Source organism: Heterocephalus glaber, unplaced genomic scaffold (genome assembly GCF_053883595.1).
Source record: "Heterocephalus glaber isolate CG9 unplaced genomic scaffold, H.glaber_assembly_v1.0 deba00001509, whole genome shotgun sequence".
Lineage (NCBI taxonomy): Eukaryota > Metazoa > Chordata > Mammalia > Rodentia > Bathyergidae > Heterocephalus > Heterocephalus glaber.
In genome coordinates, this window is record NW_028258325.1 from 7,352,897 (window position 1) to 7,372,752 (window position 19,856).

The window sequence follows — 19,856 nt, forward strand, 5'->3', positions numbered from 1 at the left end:
CAAGATGAATCAAGGTTATGTTGATGCTTGGTGCTTTACCAACCCAGCCTTTTAGAGCAAGACAGGGCGGCCCTGAAAAGTTGTGTTCATGAAGCGGCAAGGTTACCAGCAGAAGCAGATGGAAAAGTTTTCTCCACCCAGGCTTTCAAAACTGCTTCATAAGAAAAGCTACCACTGCAGATGATTTCATATGTAGATGTACGCAGTAATGTAGTAAGTTGAATGGTTTTAAGGCATTTATTTCAAGTCTTATTTCCTGGAGCACTAACATTCAAAGAAAATGCCTTCAGAAGCAAGTAAGGAGAGAGCAAGGAAAAGAAGTAACAAATCAATACATGCTGTTCCTTCCTCTAAGTCATCCACAGCTGTTTGTCATGTGTTTTATATTAATCACATTGGGGTTTCACATGAAATTGTAATTAACAGAAATATTCCTAGTATTGAAAATTTTATTATGAACCTAATAAGAACACATAATCAAGAGACATAAGTTTAGAAACCATATAAATCACATATATTTGGTGATATTTTATGCCACTTTATTTAACCATTACACATTTTAGGGAGCAATGTTTCCAATCCTATTTGAGACTTGGAAAAATTGATAGCAAAAAGTTTAAATTCTTTATTCAAGCTCACATAACCACTAAGTAATTAAGATGGGATTTGAACTTGGCTTTCTGGCTTCAGAGGCTGTATATCCTTTTAGTCATTACACTGAAGTCATAAATGATGGACCTACCTGTATCTACCATTCCCTGACTTTGTGATATTTAATAGATACCATTCTTGGAATCACAACTTCATCATCTAATAAATGAGAAAAATGGTGGCCACTGAATAAAACCAGCTTCGTTTTCCTGAGATTCAAGCAATGTTGAAGCAATTGTGAGCCAAGAATGGTGCTAGACACATTTACAGACATTTATCCATGTAATCAGCCCAGGAACATTATGAGGTGGGTAATTATACTCAGTGACAGAGATACAGAAATCAGTTGCTGAGAAGTTAATTTTCTGAGCTTGAACAGCTAGGTATAAAAAAAGTTGTGGGTATTCAGACCTAGATTTTTTTTTTTTTTGGTATTAAATTCTTTTATTGGTACATTGTAGGTATACAACACAATTACATTTCTCACTGGAAATTGTACCTTTACTTAATGCATCTTGGTTCTTATTTTTTCCCCATTCCTAGCCCTCCCTTCACGCCCTCCACCCTTCCCTATTTACAAAACCTTTATTTCCATTTTTTCCATTTCTCAGCATTTTTCCTTTCCCTTCTTTCCTTTTCCCTGCCCCTCCCACTACCCCTACCCCTTTGGACCTTTTCTTCTTATTTTACATTATCGATTATTCATTCTAATCATTGATACATTTTAGGTATACAATATAATGATATTCATCATTGGAAATTTGCACCTTTATATATTCTCTCTTGGTTCTTATTTTTCACCCTTGCCCAGCCCTCCCTTCAACCCCTCCAGTCCTCCCTATTTACAAAGATTTTGTTCCTATTTTTCCATTTTCTCATATTAATCCCCCTCCCTTCTATCCTTTCCCCTAGCCCTCTCACTTCCTTCCCCTTTGCCCCTTTTCTTCCTATTTCACATTACCTATTATACATTTAGTCCTTATTTACACTTTCAGTTTCTCACACCAGAGAAACTATTCGGTATTTACACATGTGTGTCCTATTTATTTCACTTAAGAGTATCACCTCAATGTGCATCCACTTAGTTATAAATGTCTCTAATTTCTCATTTTTTATGGTTGAGTAGTACTCCATTTTATAAAAAAAACCACATTTTCTTTATCCAGCCTCCAGTTGATGGGCATTTGGGCTGTTTCCAAGTTTTAGCTATTACAAACTGTGCTGCTATGAACATGGGTGCACATATATCACTGTGGTATGCTTCTTTTAATTCTTTGGGGAAGATCCCCAGCAGTGGAATAGCGGGGTCAAATGGGACTTCCAGTCCTAGTTCTTTGAGGTATCTCCATACTGATTTCCACAGTGCTTGCACCAGTCTACACTCCCACCAGCAGTGGAGGAGGGTTCCTCTTTCCCCACAGCCCCACCAGCATTGGTTCTTGGTTGATAGCAGCCATTCTTTCTGAAGTGAAGTGGAATCTCAGCATTGTTTTCAATTGCATCTCTTGAATGACCAGTGATGTTGAACATTTTTTCATGTATTTATTTGCTATTTCTACTTCTTTATCTGAAAAATGTTTGTTCATTTCAGCTGCCCATTTTTGGATTGGGTCTTTAAATTTGGGAGGTCTGACCTTTTTAAATTCTTTATAGATTCGAGATAGTAGACCTTTGTCTGAGGAAGAGCAGGTGAAGATTTTTTCCCACATTGTGGGTTGTTTCTTCACACTGCTGGTGGTTTCTCTTGCTGTGCAGAAGTCTTTTAATAAGAAGATATCCCACTTGTTGATTGTTTGTGCTAGTTCACAGGCAACTGAGGTTTTGTTCATAAAATCTTTTCCTACACTGATGTCTTCAAGGGTTCTCCCTAACCTCTGTTCCAACTGGTTCAGAGTTTCTATTTGAATATTTAGATCTTTAATCCATTTTGATTTTAGTTGAGTGCATGGTGAGAAATACAGGTCTAATTTTAATCTTTGGCAAGTTGAAGCCCAATTTTTCTAGCACCATTTATTAAAGAGGCTATGTTTCCTCCAGTGAGGGTGTTTGGCTCCTTTGTCGAAGATGAGATGGCTGTGTCTGACATTGTTTCTGCATCTTCTAATCTGTTCCACTGGTCCTCAAGTCTGTTTCTTTGCCAGTACCATGCTGTTTTTATCACAGTAGCTTTGTAGTATAGTTGCGGGTTGGGGATTGTGATACCCCCTGACATGTCTCTGTTACCTAGAATTGCTTTTGCTGTTCTGGGTCTCTTCTTGTTCCAAAGGAATTTTTGGATTGTTTTCTTGAGGTCTATGAAGTATGCTGCTGGGATCTCAATTGGAATTGCAATAAATCTAGATAGCAGTTTTGGAAGTATGGCCATTTTCACTATATTAATCGTTCCTACCCAGGAGCAGGGGATGTCTGTCCATTTTCTGATATCATCTTCAATCTCTCTTTTCAGAGTGCCACAGTTTTCAGAGAAGAGGTCTTTGATTTATTTCATTAGAATGATTCCCAGGTATTTCAGTTTTTTGGATGCTATTGTGAAAGGAATTATTTGCCCTATTTCTCTCTCAGTGAGTCTGTCATTGGTGTAGAGGAAAGCTATTGATTTTTGTGTGTTGACCTTGTAACTAGCTACTTGACTGAATTTGGTTATTAAGTCAGACCTAGATTTTAATCCATTCATATGAACAAAATTTTGCCTAATTTGACTGATAAGGTAACATTGCAACTACACTTATAAATGTTTAAAGAACTGAATATCATTGAACAAGGAAGCAAACATATGTTATGTACACCTATCTTGCAAATATATCAAGATAAAAATGTATGTATACCTTTTAAATGATTAAAAGTCAAAAGAAATAAAATAAATAGCAAAGACTGAATTTAATTATTTTTTGCTTGTCTGAGTATTGTATTGATGAAAGCATAATGATTGATTAGAAATAAATACATATTACTTATTTTTCTATAATTTAACATTAGCAGCAGTGCTATTCTCTATAATCAATATTTTTACGTATCCTATATTAATATAATAATTAATGTATATATAATGTATATAATATGTTACATTTTTGGTAATTATCTTGCCAGCTAAAAATAACTTGTAAATTTTCTTAAAGATTTATAGATGTTAAGGAATTTTCATCTAAAATGTAAATTTCAATCTAAGTGATGTATAAACACTACAATTATTTGAAATCATGAGGTGCTTACTCTCAAAGGTCTTATAAAACTATACAGTAAATGTTTAAACTAAAATACTATAGTAAATGACAGCCATTAATTGGCCTCAAAATTTTCCCCCATACTTTGAATACACCTATTCAATTGTTCTTGCCATTTTCTGAAGCAGTTCTGGAAGTGTTCTTTCATTAGTGTCCTTACAAGTTGTGGTCAAAAAAACTGTGAATGCTGCTGGTGAGTGCCATCAAGTGGAATGACCTGCAGGTTCATAAAAATATTACTTCCTGTCCTCATCTATCTTATTCACCAGATATGGCACCTTGTGACTTCTGGCTCTTCCCCAAAGTTGAAATGACCAAGCAAGGTAAATGTTTTGAACAGATTCAGGATTTCTGAGTAGCCATGACAGAGCAACTAAAGACACTCATGGAAGAGGCCTTTCAGAAATGCTTCAGTAATGTAAGAATGATGGGATAAGTGTGTTCCAATGAAAGGGAGTATTTTGAGAATGAATGTCAATGTGTCTTTTGCTATCATATTTGTTTTTAAATTTAGGCATTCACCAAAGTAATGATTCCACTTTGTGAAACAGGCATTATTCTAAAAGGCTTGAGTAAAAAAATAAATAAATACTTCCTGTAGTCAGAAGTATCTGTCTACAATCCTCTAATGAAAATGTATGCTCCTTAGCATTCTTTAAAGTCCATTCAGTAGAATCTGGGCTGTGTTTCATATTTATTAGAGATAAAGGTTGTTTACTTCCTTATAACAAAAGTAACATAAAAACAAATGTTATGTGATAGACAGTACAAAGTGAGACAAGTCTTCAAAACTGTGTGTGTACAACATAAATATTTTACTAAGATATATTTCCATTCTTTTTCTTGATATTTCAACTGAACAGGAGTATATCTCTAATAATTATCTAACTATGTATTTTACGTTCTCTCTAAGGTCTCTTGAAGTGAGAATCAAAAAGTAAAAACATACAATGTCCTCACAGTCATAGAACCCAACCTATGTTGCTTAGGAATTTATACACTTTTACTTTTTTAACAGCAATTTGTTTCTTGTACTTTTTAAAATGTGGCCTTTCAAGATGTTTTGGCATCAGCTTGCAATACATACTTGCAGTGGGAGTTAATATATGTTAAATCAGTTCCAAGTTTGGAAACAATCCTTGCTGATTTAAAGGTAATATATGGTGTGTGTCGTCAGAAATGCGTGTACAGGTGCACCATATGCCAACAATGGGCTACTGGCATTGGCATTAATCATAGATTAGATTTTGGCAGATGCTAGATTTTACAGCAAGTATAATCTAGTATCACTTCAAAAGCCAGTTATAAAACTTCTCATGTCTTTTCTGAACAACAAATTACAATGGAATAAGAACCACAAACATTAGAAAATGCATGTGTCTAAATGTGTTTACATATGTGTATGTTAAATTTAACTTTCTCTTTTTACAGAACTCCAATGAATAAGTAAAGCGGTCTTAAATTTAGTTTTCTTTATACATGCATATTCAAAATACATTCTGTTCCTAAATATCTTGCCAAAATTACCACAATGTTGGGCATTCCTTAAAGCCAGAAACAATATTCATTTCTGTATTTCCATAGCAAACTCATGTTCTCCTTAAGAAGAATGGTAATATCTTTCTATATTTAAGAGGTAGGTAATTTTCCTATGGAATTCTAATAATTGAAGGCTGTGTAATTTCTCTTCACATAGAGTCCCAAATAAATGAAATATTATAATCTTATAACACTCCATTTGATCACTCAAGAAGACTGATAGATGACCAAATGGCAAAGCCCAGAGTCTGACAAAATGTATCCATCCAACAAGCCCAATGATAACTAATTGTCTATTATACCAAGATGTATACAGGGAAAAACAGTGAACAAAGAGTAGATGTGCACCCATGGGAGTTACCATCCATGGATGAGTGCTAAGCCTGGCTAAGATATGGATTTAAGTATAAAAATCAAAGTAGAAGCAGTGAAAGGTATAGAACTTTCTATATGCTAGGAATTGAAGTATCATATCTATTATAGAATGTACTCCTTAAAACATCTCCATTGTGATTATAGAGAGTGGAAATACGTACAGAGAAGTAAAGCCATTTTTTCACATAGTGTGTAAATGTGTTAAACACATGTCTTGCTCAAGTGGTTTAGCTGGAGTCAACGTTTTTGATTGCATTAAATTGTCTCACAGCTTTATTTGCTTCAAACATGTAAGGCAAAAATTCAGTGAGATAAGTGACGGAGATATCTGTTTTTTTGTGATTATTATTTCCCATAACTGCTTTTGAAATGTAATGGAAGTGGAGAGTTCAAGGTGGTATGGCCTGTCAAGAAAGTGGAGTGTGGATCGTCTATTTTATTGTTACAATATGGGACCATATGCTTTGGAAATCAATGGATGAAGGGCAAGGAAGTCATACTCACAAAAACTGGTGAACAAAAATTTTGATCAAAAAATAGTTATCAAATATTCTTTTAGGAACAACACCTACTTTAACAGGACCAGAATTTCTGTCATGGATCAGTGGGCTCCAAGACAGAGGCAAATATTTGAATGAAAATTTGTCAAAGCAAATATTACTTCCCGCCAACAGGGTATACAACACACATCAAATATGTAATTTGAACTTCAAGAATATTCTTTTCTTTTATTTTGTAAACTGCAAATTATGCTGAAAGAAAACATGAGTTCACTCATTGTTGGGATTGAAGGAAATTTGTCAGATGTGATTTTTATCAAAGTGGATGATCAAAAGCTACATATCTCGAATGTATTTTAATAACAAATCTGTTGATTCATTTATTTCTTACTTAACACAACAAAGGTTTGTCTTTGGGAAAAAATTCACATGAATTATGAATAGTAGATGCTGTGACTGTATTTTCCCTTATTATTATTTTGGAAGAAAAATTATCTAATTATTGCATTTGTGGTTTCCAGACACACCTGTTTCCATTTGATTTTGTGGGAAAGGAAGAAAATGAGGAAACCAGTAACCAAGAAACAAAAAAATTAAAAGCATGTGATTTTCTTTTCGCTGGCTTCAGAAATAAAATAAGCTTAAGTATGTATATTCTGACCCTGTGAAGGAGAAATGATTGCGATTTCCAGAGACTGGTTTGCTTCCTTACCTCTCTGTTACCAAATGTCGAGTAGACAGGATTCTTATATGGAACTGACTTGCCACCCCAAGTGTAACCCAAACCCTGAAAAACATGTTTCATTTGATAATACAGCTGATTTTTTATTCCCATCTTCCTGACAGATGTATCTCTCAACTATTTTCAAACTTCAGGTCAAAAATAGGTTATTACTTAATGGATTTTTTCAAATTTCAATAATAACTTCAAGTCTGAGGTCACATCATAGCAATTACTCATGATGTGGCTCACATTAACTGCTTCACTAAGAAATGAAAGAAAGCTAGATATTGTTTATATTAAAATCATTTTGAAATGATAAGGACGTATCAATACAATGAAAATTTGTCAGAATAGTTTAATATTATGAATAATATATATATATAAATTTAAATTAACACATAGAAATTTTACCTGCTCATAAGATACAGTGTGACAGTGCAATATACTTTTATGATTGGTGATAATCATATAATAGTAACTTTCATATTCACTGTTTAATCCTATTTGTGAAATTTTGCTTTTACTTTGTGGGAATATCTTTGTCCAGGAAATATCCTGAATGATTTTTCTTGTATTTTATTATAGAAGTTCATATTTTTGAATCTTACATTTATGCCTGATCTATTGGGAGATATTTTAAGTTTTATGGTGACAGATAAGGGTCTACTTCTTATTTCTGTGTAATGATAATCAGTATCTTTTATTAAAGAGGATTTTCTTTCTCCAAAGCATGGTCTTAATGACTTTATTAAAAGTACATTGACCAAGGTATTGGTCAGCTTTACCATTGCTGGGACAGCACAACCAATTTAAAGGAAGAAAGGTTTAACTTGTCTCAGGGTTTCAGAGGTTTCATTCCATGGTCAAATGGCTCCAAAACAGAAACATCATGGCAGAAAGGTGTTTTGCAGCAAAACTACTCAGTTCTTGGCAACCAGAAAAAAAGAAGAGTTAGATGAAATACCTGTAAGGAAAGAGCCATGAATCAGCTCTGATCCCCGAGGCCTTACTCCTCAGGACTGTCCCAGATATACCCAGAAGTGTATTCTACTCATTTTCTAGGGGTCCCTTAATCAAGTCAAGTTGATAATTAATGGTCACAACCTGCTTCTTGAAAGCTTGACATCCAAACACATTTCCTTAAGCCAAACCTAATTTCCAAATAAAGAAAATAATAAGTTCATAGTTCTATCTAAAATGTACTTATGTATAATGGAAAACACAATAACCTCTACCCAGAGGCTCAAAATGTTGAAATGAATTTCAGAAAGCCAATTCACTAGGTGCCCATTTCTGAACAGGAAGTCCTGGGTATCTCTTCTCAAAGAAAAGGTTTATACTTTCATAGCCTTCATTGTGAAATGGGTGGGATCTTATTGACTCTGAGATGTGGTCCAGCATTTTTCTTCTTTGTTTTTCAAAGTATTTGATTTATATTAAGTATCCCTTGCTTTTTACAGAAACCATACTTATTTTGGCCCTACCATTACATGTGCTTTCTTTGGTGTCAAAATTAAAGTTTTTTTTCAAATCTTCATGCTCTGATTTTTGTTCTGAATTCTCACTACATATATTCCATGTTAAATGACTGTTTGGACTTATTACCCATCATTAGGACTTACAACCATCTTTTATTTTTTACAGTTCTGTACATCTTGTTTACAGACCTTCAATGCCTTTTTTTGTATAGGACATCTTGCTTATACAGTACTGTAATTTTTGCTGATTGTACAGCACAGTAGTGTAGTTTTATGTTCTGTTATACATTACAGTACTGCATGAACAAATGATGCAAATAAAAGCCAAGTCATAAAGTTGGAGTTTCCTTTGACCATTTCTTTGTTCTGAATATTGTAGTATACATAGGATATACAATTCCTCATTTAGTGACCAATTCATCAATCCAGTCAAGTTAATCACAGTTAATAATCTCAGCTGTAGAAATGTAGATTTCTTTCCAGGTTCTCTTTTATGTTCCAGTTGTCAAACTTTGTGTTTCTGTACTATTACCAAACTGTTTCTGTTATACTACTTTTTAGTATAACTTGAAGTCAGGCATTATAATGCATCAAACTTGGTTTGTTTTGCTCAGCATGGATTTGGATAATTCATATCTTTTGTAGGTCCATATGTCTTTTAAGGATACTCTCTCCGATGTCTGTGAGGAATAATAATGATTATTTCCATAGCAATTACATTAAATCTGCACATCTCTTTGAAGATTTTGACACCATTACTTTTCCATTCCATGAATGTAGGATGTCTTTCTTATTTTTTTCCTATTCAATTTTTCTCCAGTGTTAAAATTTTCATTGTAATGCTTATTCACTTCTGTGGCTAGATTTAGTTCTAGATATTTTTTTTAATTATTGTGAATGGGCTTACTTTTTATTTCTTTCACAGCAGTTTTATTATTGCTGTGTAAAATAAATATTCCATTTTTATATTGATTATGTATTCCAGTAGAGCTTTTGAGATCCTTATGAATCCAGTACAATAACATAGATTTCAGGGTTTACCAAGAAGGAGTACAACACTGGTAAAATGTAATATCTGAATTAATACTCAGAAGAGATAGCCGCAAAAAATAAGGAAATCCAGGTTGAGGTCCACATTCATAAATGTGCAGGTGCAGCTGTAAATGAAGTATTATATTATTTTATTTTATTTTTTGATACTGGGGATCAAACTCGGGTCCTTGTGCTTGTGAGGCAGGCGGCGGAACTACTGAGCTAAATCTCCAGCCGTGTTGCAGCTGTTAGTGATCTCAGTCCCTAGTGTGATTAATGTGACCTGTGAAACTTACATCTTCTCTTGCTTTCCTCTCAGAAACTAACTACTGGTAGCAGAAGAGATCATTGTAGAGATTATCAAAATATCCAGGCATACAATGAAAAAATAAGTCAGTGAAAACCACGAGAGACTTGAGACTGAGATCCATCCTTAGAAATAAAGATTAAATATCCATCAAGAAGACAAATTTGGTGCAACTGGCCAAGAACAATAAAGAGTCAAGAAATCATGATAAGTGTATTCCACGATCAAAATACAATACCCAACTCTGATTCTACATATTACCAATAAACATGTGAAATAATGGGATTTAGAGAATATGGACCACAAAGGGGAAAATGGACAAAGTGAAATATAATAAAATTAGGTACTCTAAAATATAAAGTAAACCATAAAGTATGCAAAAAAGCTAGCCACAGAGAGAAAATGAATTTCTAGCAATAATGTTTTCATAGGTCTCATGTGCAGAATACAAAAAATTTCTATAAATTATTTATAAAAGGTCACCAGTAATATAATGATAAGCAAATTATTTGATTAGGTACTTCACAAAAGAGATTATCAAAATAAAACATTTGTAAAAATGTTTAAACTTATTAATCAGATGTAAAATGCAAATTGAAAAATATAATGAAATACATACATCACCACATATGTGAATTCACAAGGCCAAAAAGCATATAAATATTAAGTAAGTATAAAAATAGAGAGCAAGTAGAATTCTCATAAACTGTAAAATAGAATAACTACTTTTGATAATTGTTTAGTAGAATTTACTGAAGCTAAATCCAAATAACAGAATATAACCCTGAAATTATAGTTCTCAGCCAATACTTGCATGGGATGTTTATACATGTATTCCAATTAATGCATGATGTTTTATAATGTTAGTTAGAATGTTCATAATCTGGAAATAATAACAAATCTATAAAAATTGAATGGATAAATTAATTCATGAGAATTCTGATAATGGGATACTACATACCCATGAAAATAAGTTATTTCCAAATAACAAAAATATAGGTCAATAGCATAAACATAATTTTTCCAAGGAAGCCAGAAACAACATATAATAGGTTGTAAGATTCTACTCCCAGTACATAAACCTCAGAAATGAGTAAAAGAAAGCTATCATGTCAAAAATCAGGATAGTGGATGTGTTTGTGAAAGATAATGAGTTTATTGACTGAGAGCGAACAGGAGGAATGTGTTATTCACACTTTATTTATTGAATTGTTTGGTGTTCTTACATGTTTATTTTTCTATCATTTGTGAAGGTGTTTATTTGTGATTTGCAAATATCTTTTAAACGAATATTTTTGTTCAGTAAATGAATATTCAAAAATTTGGAAAAGTTTTAATTTCAAATTAAGCAAAGAATAAATCCATTAATCACTCATCCCTATTCTATCAGTTTACCATTATTTTCTAGTCTACCAGAAAGCTTGTTGTGCAGACCCAGGCTCTCCAGATAGTATTAAGGTTATGGCTTATGAAAACATCAGTAGAATAAGAATTCAATACTAAACATAGCTTAACTCAAACCAAAACCTTGTCCATGAAATCTGCAATCAACAGAAGATCAATAAAATAAGTCTTATGTTATCTCTGAGGGACTTTTGTCACAATATGGTAAAGAGCATGACCATCTGTAAATGTACATTGTCCCCAAGAAGAATATTGACTGCACATTTTGGGGCTTGGATTTTAATTTTAATTGGACAGTTAGTAAGACGCTTGGGGAAAGTGTCGAGAAACATATAAGTGACCTTTGTCTGGGAGGAAAATTAATATACCTTAGGAGCACAGCCATAGCTTATAGAAAGGGGAAATATCACAAAAGATGGACATCCACCTTTGGGAGAGGCCTTAATGTTTGCTAGTGATGGGACATTTCTTAATGATTTTTTGAAAATACGAAATAGTACATGGGAAGGCATTTTGGTTCCCTCTTTTCAATGTCCAGGGTTATGTAAAGTCTGAGCAATTAATTTTAGCCTAAAAAATCTTAGATTGCCCACATGGCAGACATTGTGTTGCAGAAACCAGTCCTTGCACTTCAGAAGAGAGGCCCTCATTCCTCCATCTGCTGGGGGCATGGCTTGCTGACAGAGCTCAGCAGAGTCCCTCCTCAGATATTGCCCATTGCAGAAGGAAACTGCTTTGCTCATGGCTATGGCCCTTGTATTAATCAGCTTCCTGTCACAGGACAGAGTATCTGACACCCACACCTTCAAGGAAGAGAGGTTTATCTTGCCTCACAATTTAAATGGGTTCAGTTCATGGTTAGCAGGCTCCATGGCAGAAGCAGCACGCGTGAATGGACCTGCAGGAGGAAAGCTGCTCACACAATAGCAGTGAGGAAGCAGAGACAGAAGGGAGGAGTCCAGGAGGGAGTTACACTTTTCGAAGGTGCACTTCCAGTGATATTCTTCTTCCAACCCGGCTCTAACTCCTAACCGTACATTTACCTCTGACATCATCAAGGGATCACTCCAATGAAGAGTAAAATACCGCCATCATCCAATCACCTTCCATAAACAGCACCTCTGAACACATGAGACTTTTGGGGGTATTCTAGATCGAACATAACACCTCCCAACTTGGAGTAGCCTATCCATGTTGATGAGTGTGAAAGGAAAATTATATCAGATAAATTAAAAGAGAAAGCAATAATTCACTCAGGATGACTGGAATCCAGACAAGACTATTATAATAAGAAACAAATATTGAATTCAATTAAAATGAGAAGGAAGAAAGTTTTAAGCACTGGTAATTGGTAAGCTATTTGAAAAGTACTAGAGAAGTTTAGGAAAGAGATTAGTCAGTATGATAAAGTCATCTGTTTTATTAATTGGTGGCTTTGAAAGTTAAGCTCCTACCCTCTCAGAGGCTGAGAGATAAGGCCCTATGTTCCTTCTTTTTTCTTTTCTATTTAAACTTACTTTTCATTATCATTTTTTTCCAGTTACCCAGCATGCCACAATCTGACTGCTGACCTGGATGAAACAGAGTGAAATAAATGATTTACAAACAGATATTTACATTCATCCGATTTGTACTCAATATGCCAAGACACACCACAACCTTCCCAGGGCAACACCACCTCGAACTGCATGGAGCAGGTCCTCATGCTGCGATTTCTGCCCCACACTTCGGACTGGAGCCCAGTCTGACCCTGGACGAGGGCCGCTCCTGGCGGATGCACATTATTTTCCTTCGTACAGACAGCTTGAATAAAGCACTATGTCAGTCTACTACTTCTCTGTTTGTTGTTGTTGTATGTAGTTCTGTAATCTCAGAAAATTAAATACTGTTCTTTTCTAGGAAAAAAAAAGATTTTTTAACAACCCCAACTTGGTATTAACCAATCCAGAATAAGATGTGATAGGAAAATATGTAAATTCTTCTTATCTTAGAAAACCACATGGGATTATTTTTTAGTTCAGTAAAATGGCAGTAGTGCAGTTATACAAACTTGGATGAAGGGCTACTTCCAAAGGGGAGACACTGGGCTCTCAGAGGTGGGATTAAGACAGATCTACTGTGAAGCCAGGGATGGAGTAGGTCTGAGACTCAGGATTTATTCAGACCCTAACCATCTTCACAACAAATGGCTTAAAATTCTTAAGGAGCATAGCTCATCATTGATGTCTTCCAGGTAACATGTGGCTCTGCATACTTCCTTCGCCACAGCACATTTTGAATACTTCGTGGCCCTATGTTTCTTGATGACTGCATTCAAAAGAATGACTCCCACATCTTGAGAAAGACATTCCTGGACTATACAACTGACAAAAGACTGGGAAAGATTCCACTCTCAAAAGGGCAGAGAAAGGAAATAAGAAAAAGAGTGCTAGATGTCCATAGTAAGGAAGAAGCCTGTTAGTAACATAGTTCTGCTCAGGGTAAGGTAAAGCAATCTTAGCCCCAGGTCTCTGTGAACTTGACCCCTGCCCCAGTGTGGGATCTGGCCACAGGGCCATAGCAGCACCTATGCCCCACGGAATTATGTGAATTCTCTGTGAAACCACCTACCTACATTCCCCTGCCAACCCTGTTCCCAGCTCCTCTTGCATTCACAGGGCTATCTTCTGACAACCGTTCTACAGAGTTCTGCAGCAAAGCCAAAGCAAAGCCAGCTTCCCAGCCTGAACAGAAAGCATCTCCACTGCTTTTGACCAAATAATGTCATCAGTTTTATGGTTAAGTGTCCAAATGCTAATTAAACATTGCTTTGAAATCTAGTCAGAATTCTGCCATTATCACCTGCAGTCAACGAGATAACTTGATTTTAGTTATGATTCAAAAGGTAAAACACTTGTTGTACATTTGTCATGGTTTAGATCTACAATGTCCTCCAAAGTCTCAGGTATTCAAGGAGTGGGGCTGTGGGAATGTGAGTGGATGCCAGGGACACTCACTATCAGTGGCTAATCCTTTGATGAGTTCATAGTGCACTGTGGTGTTGGGCCTGGTCCAAAAGGCCAGGTCCTGGGGGTGTGACCTAGAATGGAGGATTCTTTTCCTCACCTTTCTCTGCTCTAGCTGCATACTGGCTGCCCTGGGTTGATCAGCTTCCTCTGCCATACCCTTCCACAACAGTGTTTCACTCTCAGAGCCAGCCAGCCAGACTGAATGCTCTGGAAACTGTGAGTCCAAAGAAACCTCTCCTTTAAGTGTTGGGTGTTGTGTATTTGGCCCCAGCGATGATAAACTTGATGAATACAGTACTCACAGAAGGTTTTCACTGGCAACCCAACAAGTGCCTATGTGTTAGTGTTTCAACTTACATAATAAAACAGCTGCATTTTAAAATAGTGGGGTTTTTAAATGAGTAATTTCTTCTATTCATTTTTTATCTCATAAGATTAAACCAGATTCTTTCAGTTCTCTTCAAACAGAATATTAAACTCATTTCAAAATTAAAAACTAATTTTAATTCACTGTTAAATGTTAAAGATTGAGGGTGGTAATAGTTGGGGTTTTTTTCAGACTTTCCCTATTAGTTCAAATAAGAGTAAAAATGGCTTTTAACTAAATATGACCCAGGCAAGAATTGAGGAAGACAGATGGCATTTACATGAACTTTATAAAGTAATTCAGAAGGAAGGTGTTTTCTATGGAATATTACAGCTCTACCAAATACATATGTTGAAATACTAACCCCATTTGTTGGGGTTAGAAGGTGAGGTATTTGCAGGTATTTAGATCACTGGCGTGGAGCCCCCCTGAATGAGATTAGTGCCCTTGTAGTGATGAGGCAGAGCACCAGCTTGCTCATTTTCCACCATGTGAGGATGCACAGAGGCAAGCTGCCTCTCAAGAGGGCCCCTATTAAAAGTCGAACTTGTAGGCACCATGATATTGGAATTCCAGCCTCAGAACTACAAGAAATAAATTTCTGTATCTTATAAGCCATTCAATCTGTGACACTTTGTTACAGCAGGTAAATCTAAGAAAGAAGGCTTAACCTCATAAAATCCAAAACTCTTCCCAAACAATTAAAAATCTGTAGGAATAAATTACATTGGTAAATGAATCAAAACATAACCTAAATGAATTTTGTGGTGTACAGAACAAACAAGATGAGGATGTTGATGACCTTAATCTACACTGTGCTACTCTGAACTCCTTGGAAATGTGTCTATCACTGGGGAGTAATCTTTCCAAATATTATTGAGTTCTTTAAAAATAAGTTTATATGTTAATAACTTTGGAAACAAAAAAATCACAGTAACTTATTTTGAATGAATTATGAGTTAAAGAATATATTGTCATAAACATTGAATATCTAGAACTGAACAGTAATGAATTCATTATATCTTTAATTTGTGGGTTGCAGTTGAAGTATTACTTAGAATGAAATTTATAGCCATAATGAACATTTTGGAAGATATGAAACATTGCAAACTACTGGTCTAAGAAATCCATTTGTATATCAGTAGCAGGAGAAGTCACATAAATATAAAGAAAGAAATAATAGGCAACGGCCAAGAAGGAGTAGAAAAATAAAAATAAATAATGATGAAGTTACTAAGTAGCTCATTGAAAAGGTATATCTGTAGCAGCTTTGTTTATAAAAGTAAAAGAAAAAAGCAACGATCACAAGCTTAATGACAAAATTGAGATGCATGTTACAAAATAATTACTATATACATAACTATGTAATATTTTGGATAACAAGGTGAAAGAGACAATTACCTAGAAAAATATCTCATCAAATTATGTAGAACAAAATTTAATGCCCAAGATTAGTATGAATTTACAGGCTAATATTAACAAATAAATAATGACTTGTCAAAACAAAAACAAGTTTGAAAAATAAAAGAGAACTATATGGGCATGAGGATATTTATATATTACAGAATATAGAAGCACAACTCAATATAGATAGCTGTGAAAGAAACCATGGCAGAAATCAGTAAATAGAAGTAAATAAAACTCTGAAAAATGATAACTCTTGTCTATCCAGTATATCTATGTCAAGAACAAAAGTAACCAGGGCCGGGGATTCAGCTCAGTGGCACCACAATGCCTCGCAAGTGCAAGTTCCTGAGTTCAATCCCTGGTACCGAAAAAAAAAGTAACCAGAACAATGAACTTTTAATTTAACATACAATTCATGCTCTTTTAATAAAAACATAAATGTAAAAGCAAAATTATTAAGTTAGTGAAAAACCTGTTCTCTTACCTTGCACCAAGACTAATTTTGTACATAGAATTTGAAAAGTAAAATTTATAACATGGTGAAATAGATTTTATTGAATTTAATTTTAAAATGTTACACAACAGAAGATATCATTAGCACATTACAGAGTTGCACCCTGGATTTGACAAGTGACAAATAAAGAGGTGGATCTAACATTTAAGACACATGTAAAAATTAATATTAGAAAGACAATGAGCCAATAGAAAAATGGCACAAAGAAGCAATTCATAAAACAGAGGATGCTGCCATTTTGTAGAGCTACTGCAATATGGCTGGTAACTGGAGCTGTTCAAAGAACAATATTCATTGTATTGTCTAGTCTGGAAAAGAATAGTCACAAATATGCAAAGGAAAAAATGCTTCCACTGAGCAGTGATCACACTATCCAAAGTGAAATCAACAGTGTGTAGGAAACTAAATGAAGCAAGAATGCTTTATTTATATAATCATTCTACCTAACAGTTAAGATGAATTATATTCATATTTATTAATGTGACCATTTCAAAATCATAAGTGAAAAAAGCAGTAAAATTTTATTAACACATGAAACAGTTACACGTATTTTTAATATATATTTCTGGTTTTTCTTCAACTTGGCCCCCTAAAAGCAGACTGTAGGATGGACAGTTATGTAAAAAATGTTCACAGGAAATGCCATAGGAAAATGTACTCACAGCAAATGGGAAAGACCAAATTGAATAAATTAAGCCAACCTGTAATATGCTTGGACCTTTGGTATTTTTTATCTTCCAGGTATTTCTGCAGCTCAGATAGTTCTTCAGCATTATTACGCATTGAGTGCAAGAAGGCTAGGGAGATTTATCTCTGAGTTATCTAATGTTTGACCAAACCAAAGAAAGGCACTGCTGTAAAACAACAGCAACTCATGGTAGCAGCTGAGGACTGGTTGCATAAGACCTGAAGCTGGCCCTGAGTATCTAGCTGTCACTAGTCCTAGCTATAGAATGAAAATATTGAGCGCCTAGCTGGGCCTGGTGGTACTGTAATCCCAGGGCCCTGGGAGGCTGAGCCTGGAGGGTCTCAAATCTGAGTTCAGCCTGGCAACTTGATGAATGAGCAAGACTGTGTCTTAAAATAAAATAGAAAGAAAGGTTTGGGAATGAAGCTCAGTGGAAAAGGCCTGCATTCCCTGTCACTCTCCTCAAAGTATGGTACCCACATATACATGGGAATAGCTCATATTTACTTCAGGATTGTAGTTTTCTATAGGGAGGGAGGGACAGAGAGGCACAAGGTAATGCTTTAGATTGATTTGCGATATTGTATTTGTTTAAAAATAATACTGAAGCAAATAGAAAAAAGTTACCTCACTATTGTGTCTCTGTTAATTATGCTACCTCAATGATATTCAGCTATTTGAAGTATTGGGCACTTTTCAATTTAGTCTGATCCAAGATTGGCAAAATGACCCTTCAGATAAAATTTACCTAAGAACAGACAGAAATATCTATGTGTAGTTAACATATAAAAAGCTTTGATCAAAATGTAATGATGTTTTTTAATCTCAGTTGAGAGCATAGTCAAGTACATTAAGAAGTTATTTAGATTGTGCATGTACTCTAAAATGTATTTTTATTTAAAGTGCACAAATATATCATAGATATACACACACTCATATAGATTAATTTGTACACACATAGTTATCAGTCTTTTTATTTAAGATTGTGGCCTTTTCTTTGAGTATATGTCTATAGAATATAGTTTCAAATAATCTTTTATTTGTTCAGTTACCTTCCTATTATTTTATTTCCTTTTTTTTTTTTTTTTTGGTACCTGGGATTGAACTTGGGTCCTTGTGCTTGCGCAGCAGGCGGCAAAACCACTGAGTTAAATCCCCGGCCCTGCCTACCTACAATTTACAGATTTAGACTGATGTCAGGGATTTAGCTAATGGTACCAGAACCTTCCTGGCAAGCGTAAGGTCCTAAGTTTGATCCCCGGTACCGGAAAAATTTATGTATGAAACTCTTAAAAAATGTGGCATTTTGAGGTTATAAGAGATTAATGAGGGCATATGAAAGATTTCTCTCCACCAGAAAATGACTTTGCTGACACTCAGATTTCACATTTCCAGGCATCATAACTAAGAAAACAAATTCCTATTGTTTAACTCACAAAATTTATGGTATTTGTTTAACAGCCAAAGCTACCAATAGAGATTTTTGTATGAAGTAGCAGAGTGCTGCTGTAACAAATACCTAAAAATGTGGAAGCATGATGGAGACTACCTTGAACGTGCTACAAATTCATACATTGGCTTTTCATATTGAAGGTCCAAGTCTGCCTCGTAGTCCACAATGGCTGCCTGAAGAGCCAGCAGTTGGTGTGTGTGTGGGAAGGGAGCAACTCCCCACACCACTGGTCACAGCAGAGGTCTCCATGATCCATGATGCTGTGATGTCTTGGATGGCAAGACGATAGTGCAGCTAAGGGCAGCATGACTCGTACAGAAAACTCCTAGAGAGGAAGAAATTAATTCATGGGCAGAAACAAATTTCCCATTAATCTATGAGCTGTTCCTACTAGAAGGTCTTGTTCTCTGGTTGCTAGGAGCCTGTGTGCATCAGTGGTCTCCACTTCATTGTTCCTTGCGTGGCCCCTTACCCCTTCTAGAAGCTGCATGTTGAATAAATAGTGGCAAGCTCCCCGAGATGGTGTCTTAGCCAGATAAGAGCTTTGACCATCCTGGGCCACCCCCCAATTAATGCATTAAGATCTTGTCTTGTCTTCTTTTTAATCCATCCACTGTACCCTTGGTCAGGTGATTGGACATCTCATCAGCCTCCAATACAAGTAGATTTGAAACTGGGTTATTTCACAAATTCATAGTAGAAAAGGATGAAATTTATTTCAAGTCTGTCTCATCCTCATCTGATTTAGAAGACATTTAGATGAGATTTAGTGCTTTTGATGCTAGTGTAGGTACTTGAATTAGTTAAAGACTCTTTGGGCTGTTGGAATGGAATGAAGTCATTTTGCATGTGAAATGGTTATAAATTTGGGGGATTCTGGGTTGGAATGCTATGGACTCCATTATGTCCCACAACAATTTATATGATTAAGCCCTTGCCCCCCTTTGATGATATTTGAGGATGGAAATATAGGACTTACTTAGGGTTAGATGAGATCATGAGGGCAGGGCTCTCATGTTGAGATTAGTGGCTTCATAAAAAAAAAGGGAAGGGCCGGGGATTTAGCTCAGTGGTTTCACTGCCTGCTGCACAAGCACAAGGACCCGAGTTCAATCCCCGGTACCAAAAAAAAAAAAAAAAAAAGGGAAATCTCTATTCTCCATATGAGGACAATGGAAAAAGTGTCAA